Source organism: Bufo bufo, chromosome 1 (assembly GCF_905171765.1).
Source record: "Bufo bufo chromosome 1, aBufBuf1.1, whole genome shotgun sequence".
Lineage (NCBI taxonomy): Eukaryota > Metazoa > Chordata > Amphibia > Anura > Bufonidae > Bufo > Bufo bufo.
The window spans coordinates 784,728,469-784,734,895 of record NC_053389.1 but is presented as its reverse complement, the minus strand read 5'-3'; the positions used below and the strand labels follow the sequence as shown (position 1 = coordinate 784,734,895).

Sequence of the window (6,427 nt, the reverse complement as noted above, 5' to 3'; positions counted from 1 at the left end):
TGAAAAATGTAATTTTTTTGCAAAAAAATCGGTATATTTCGATTAATAACAAAAAAAGTAAAAATGTCAGCAGCAATGAAATACCACCAAATGAAAGCTCTATTAGTGAGAAGAAAAGGACGTAAAATTCATTTGGGTGGTAAGTTGCATGACCGAGCAATAAACCGCTAAAGTTGTGGAGTGCCGATTTGTAAAAAAGGGCCTGGTCTTTAGGGGGGTATAAACCTGTGGTCCTTAAGTGGTTAAAGGTCTGGTAGGACAATCTATGTTCACGTTTGTAAACATCTACGCCCCAAATACCGATCAGCTTAGCTGGCTCATTAATGTCTTCTCTTTAATTGAGCAACATAGGGAGGGTTTCCTAATTGTTGCAGGAGATTTTAACGTTGCTTTCAATCCTTTAATAGACACATCCTCTAAAAAATCCCCTATCTCTGCAAAGATCCTCAGACTGATACATGCAAAATTACACAACCTGGGAATTATAGACGTATGGCGTTGCCACAACCCTGATTCAATTGACTATTCCTTTTACTCCTCTGCAAATAACTCCTATAGCAGAATTGACTACATTCTAGTCCCAAAGGAGAAACTACAATCCTGTTCTTTACCTAAAATAGGAGACATCACTCTATCAGACCACTCTCCAATTTTCTGTATTATATCCCCAGAAAAAAAAAATGCCAGACAACCTAATTGGAGATTTAATGAGTCTTTACTGAATAACACCAAACATACTGCCCAAATTACCTCTTACTTAGAAGAATACTTCTTAACCAATAATACCCCGGAGGTAACCCCCCAAGTTATCTGGGATGCTCACAAAGCCTATATACGAGGCAGGCTGATCAGCCTCTGCTCTTTTCTAAAGAGTCAGAGAAAAAACTCAATACCTTGCTTTCACAAATCCACCAAGTGGAAAAAGCACATAAGCAATCTTTAATGGCACAGAAGCTTTCGGAACTTTCTTCTCTTAGAACTCAGTTAAAGAATCTCCTGAACGAGCGTTCAGCCAAATTTTTTCTGTCCGCTCAGCAGAAGATTTATGCCCATGGAAACAAAGCCTCTAAATATGTCATGAGCCGAATCAAACAGAGAATAAACTCCCGCTACGTTCAGTCCATTAAATCCCCCCAAGGAGTTCAACTATTTAAAGCCGAGGAAATAGCTGAACAATTTAGATTATTCTACAAGTCCCTATATAATCTCCCAGCTCCTAACCTCCCTAATCCCTCCTTTGATAGAGAAAGCAATATCAGTTCGTTTCTGGAGACTCTTGACCTTCCTACATTAAATTTGGCACAACAAGAATCCCTGAGCAAACCGTTCACTATCCCGGAACTAATTACTGCTATTAAATCTACCCCCAAAGGCAAATGCCCTGGCCCTGACGGTCTCCCTATAACTTATTATTCGTCCTTTCAAAATATTCTACTACCCCACTTACTCCCTATCTGTAATCTATCATTGTCCAATCACCCACTCTCTTCTGATATGACCAAAGCAGTCATTACGATAATCCCCAAAGAAGGTAAGGACACCATGATCTGCTCCAATTATCGCCCTATCTCCTTACTTAATGTGGATCTTAAACTCCTAGCTAAAATGCTGGCCACCAGGCTACAAAACCTGCTCCCTGAACTTATCCGCCCTGACCAGGTTGGTTTTGTCAAAGGTAGGGAAGGCAAAGACAACACCACGAAAATTCTAGATGCCCTGTTCTATGCCTCACATAAATCCTCTCCCCTGGTCCTGCTTGGCACGGACGCCGAGAAAGCATTTGATAGAGTAGACTGGACTTATATCAGATTAGCCCTGGCTAAATTCCAAATTCCGGAGCAATATATCAACTCTATATTTTCCATGTACACTTGCTCCTCGGCGTCCGTGTCAGTAAATGGACTTCTTTCCTTCCCCATTAGAAATGGAACGAGAGAGGGATGCCCCCTCTCTCCACTTATTTTTGTCCTTGTAATGGAATCCCTTCTTCAAGCCCTTAGACAAGACGGTGAAATTAAGGGTCTGAGAGTGGGGAACCGAGAATTTAAACTGGCAGCCTTCGCTGACGATCTACTGATTGTCACCACTAATCCACAGAGATCCATGCCAAGGATCCTCTCAACACTCAACCTTTTTGGCTCCCTTTCCAACTTTAAGGTCAACCCCTCCAAATCCCAGGTTTTACATATAGGCCTTTCCCCCGCCAATCTCGCCTCCCTCCAAATTAACTCCCCTTTCAATTAGCAAACCCAACAATTAACCTACCTAGGGATCAAGCTGTCCTCTCACTTGCCTGATCTATTTCAATTAAACTACAAACCCCTCCTAGCCTCTATGATAGCTCAAATGGATTCCCTAGATTCTCCCTATCTCTCCTGGTTCGGAAGGAAGAACATCTTTATGTCACTGATCATGCCAAAACTCACATATATGATGCAGGTTCTCCCTATTGATATCCCCAGGTCATACTTTGCATCCCTAAACAAACAAGTCCGCAAATTTATTTGGCAAGGCAAAAGCCCTCGTATCTCTTTTGATACCTTGACTAAACCTAGAACTAGAGGAGGCATTGGCCTCCCTGATCCTAAATCATACGTGCATGCTCTCCAGCTTTCTAGAGTTATTGATTGGATTAGAGAACCCACTCATAAATCCTGGCTCACATTGGAGACTGCTCTCCTTCCCTCCTCACCTCGGGGCCTCTTGCTGGCTGACAGACTACCCCCGACCCTAAGCTCAATACCTAACCCTCTTATACGCAACACTTTAAGGGTTTGGGGGGGTTTCTCGTCCAGCAATGGGGCTCCAATACCTCTCACCTCACTTATCCTCATAAAAGACATAATTGATCTGGCCCCCAAAGAGCTGAAAGAAAGCTGACCGCTACACATTAGGTCCTCGGTGATTCCCATAACCCAGTTTCTAGATACTGATGGTTGTATTCTTCCTGACCCGGAAATATGCAAACTTCTGGGGACGCAGATTCATAACCCCACCCTGTTACATTTTCTTAGAACTGAATTACTCAGTAAGACAAAAAGCCCTCCTCTATCAGAAGAAACAAGCTGGTTTGTGGAAATGCTGAGCAATAAGAGATATCCCCCTAAAGCCATTTCTACGATTTATAAGCGTTTGAAATCTCCTACCTCCATTATTAAACCTGCAATAGTGGGCAAATGGGAGAAAGATCTTCAAAAGTCCCTGACTCCTCAAGAAACCTCTAAAATACTAATCCTCCCACACAAATTATCTAGATGCATACGCATCCAAGAAAACAGCTATAAGATCCTTATGCAATGGTACAGGACTCCAGACAAAACTTATAGATATAGCAAAACAGCCACTGATCTGTGTTGGAGATGCCATAAAGCTAAAGGAACCTTCATACACATTTGGTGGACATGTGACCTGATTAACCCATGGTGGCACACAATAACCCAACTATGCAACCAGATTTGCAAGTCATCCCTCACCTGCTCCCCTGAATTGACTTTATTATCTCTCGGGACGGAAGGCCTGGACCCACATAAAAAATCCCTTTTTGCCCTCTTACTGGCAGCGGCTAGATTGCTCCTACCAACCCACTGGTTATCCTCAGATATCCCTAGTATTGAGCATTGGACCAATAAGGTTGACCAGATTTACAGACTAGAGGAAATCTCACACTGGGAGTCGCACTCTAGACCCTCTTTCCTAAAAATGTGGTCACCTTGGAAGTTACACAGGAACTTTTCCTAGGTACAGAGTTCAACAGCTATCTTTCATTGCCTTACCTCTTCCACCCCCAGATAGAGGCCCACTTACCTATCTTACCCCCCCCCACCCCTCCCCCCCATACATACACTCTCACCATAGATATTTGGACTTAATCTCCACGATTCTATGCTCAATCTGACTTAACTGTAAGGTTTTTATTTCTTGCTGATGCCTGTCATGTTGGGCTTAACCGCCCTTTGGTTATTTATATTTGTGACACCTTAAAATAGGTGACTGTCGCTTCTGTTTATGTCACATGTATTGTTGTATACTTTACTTTTTGGAAAATGTACAAAGCATTGAAAAATTGAAAACAATAAAAATTTGCAATATAAAAAAACAACAAAAAAAAACAATCGTTCCTTGTTACATTTCAACGGACAAACGTTTCCACAGTTGTTCAGTCACCTCACATGGTTTGTGTCTTTTTTCTCTTTGTAGAGGCATCTGGCTTGATAGTGGCAGAGGCTTCTGTCACCCATGCATCTTGAAAGAAATAACAAAAGCAGGTTTAGTATGTTTTTGCCCGGTTTCGAACCGGGGACCTTTCGCGTGTTAGGCGAATATGATAACCACTACACTACAGAAACAGCCATGCACTTGGTACGTTGGGTATGTAAGTGGGCATAACGGTCAAACATGTTTTTTTGAACAAACTAGCTATAATGTTCCTGGAGACCAGCATTTACAGCTGTAGGTAAGTCTAAGTTTATGCACTATAATTCTACAAAAATCTGACTATTATTATGATCTTTGATCTGAATTATTTGGATGAGATAAAAGATCAGGGTGTAAGGTCCGACCAAAGTCCTTATACCCAATCAGTTTTTATGAAAGCTAAGCTTTGCATTCTTTTGTTTTACCCCAATAGCCCCTAAAAAGTGTAAATTTAATTTAAAATTGGAAGTAAGCAGAGATGCCGTCACTTGTTGTGGGGGTTAGATATTATGCATCATGAGCTCTTTCAACACTTTTGAAAATGTACATGTTTCTGCCCAGTTTCGAAACAGAGACCTTTCGCGTGTGAGGCGAATGTGATAGCCATTACACTACAGAAACCTGCTTCGTATCAAACTTGGCTGCACTACCTCAGAAGGATAGCAGTTAAAAGGGTTTTCGGGCAGAAAAGACTGATGGTCTAAACTGCTGAGTGTGATGTCCAAGCATAAGAAAATGTAGCATTCGCCTTATGGATCCCCTGTCGCTGCCCGGTCCCCCTCCGCTGCTTTTCTAGCGACGGTGACGGTTACGCCACAGCCGGTGTTTGCATTGGATGCAGCATTTGAAGAGGGATGAGCGGAGGCAGAATAGTAATGTGGATAACAAAACTAAGTAGCAGCTTTTTTTCTGTTTGAAGTGGCTTATGGAGCCAAAGAATTCAGTTTGGCAGTGTACCTGTCAGGAACTTACCCTGCCACGTTCCTAGGCATGGTTGTTCCAGGAGGGTTGCCACGTCGACCAGCCAAGACCCGGATGATCGACTTATCGGTGAGTTTGGACGCTGGGCCAATCGGTTCCCTGGTTGGGTATCCAATCCCAGAACTAGGTTTGTTTGTCAGGGCCTGTGCTTTTTGTTTTCCAGGCTCCTGTTTGTTGTGTGTTTTCCAGGCTCCTGTTTGTTGTGTGTGTGTTCAAGTCAATGGGTCCCCGAAAAAACGCGGAAGCACATCCGATTGTCATTCGCGTCCGCGTCCATTTTATTTCTCTTGTTTGCCATGGCAAAACTGTCTGCCAAAACTTGTGCCAATAAAATAAAAAAAAATCTGATACAGGAAGTTTCATATCACAGGATATGCTAATTGCTAGGCATCTGTGGTGAATCTCCAGAGTGGTGAGCCATTGCTGTCTGGCTACTGTGATTTATCTTTGGCTATATTCAGTTTGGAGGGCACAAATATGCCACGCTGGAATGTAGAGAAGTTAATATGTCTGGTGCAGGAGAGGCCAGAACTCTGGGACTCCCGGTCCAGGACCTATCAAGACCGTGTCCGCAAAGATGCTGTTTGGGAGCAAGTGGTCTGGAATTTGAGGCGGCAAGAATGGGCCAAAGCAGATGGACGTGGCCGTGCAGCTTTAGGTAAGTGCCATCAATGTCGTTGTACTGTCTGTCCCTATAAAATGATGTAGCTATAAATTCAATGCGGTCAGAAGAATGTATATTTAGTGGTCCAGCTTCATTTGGCATAGAACCTGCACATGGTTTTGGGAACAGTCGTGCACTAAATACTATACCCCATTTGTTTTCTGCAAAATGGCGGAGCCTCCCTTTGCTCCAGCAAACAGTACTCATGTCACAAACCTGGATGTGCTCTTGTTATTTCCTCTCACGTGTCACTTTTGTAATTGAGCATCCTATATAGTTGTCTCCATGTCATATTCTAAATTCATTTAGGCCAAATGGCTTGCACGACTAATCTCCTCCTTCCTGAACTTATTGTACATTAGTATCCCTACACCTGCAGGACTGTACCATGTGCTGTATAATCTGGCCTATTCATACATTTATCAGAGTTTGCAACTTTTTATTTTATTTTTTATGCCCTTTACTATTTCTACTGATATAATTTTATTGTTTATAAACTGACTTTTGTTTTCAACAATTGATATTTTTTTAGTTTTTTAGTGAAGCTAACAAAAACAAGGTGGAATAGCTGCCGGGACTAGTTTCGTC

General features: G+C 42.4%; 1 non-coding gene across 1 annotated transcript; it reads right to left on the bottom strand.

The window, feature by feature from the left end:
• Positions 1-4,273: 4,273 nt before the first annotated feature.
• Positions 4,274-4,346, bottom strand: TRNAV-AAC. The gene has a single exon. It is a non-coding gene; the product is annotated as a tRNA-Val (tRNA).
• Positions 4,347-6,427: the final 2,081 nt, after the last annotated feature.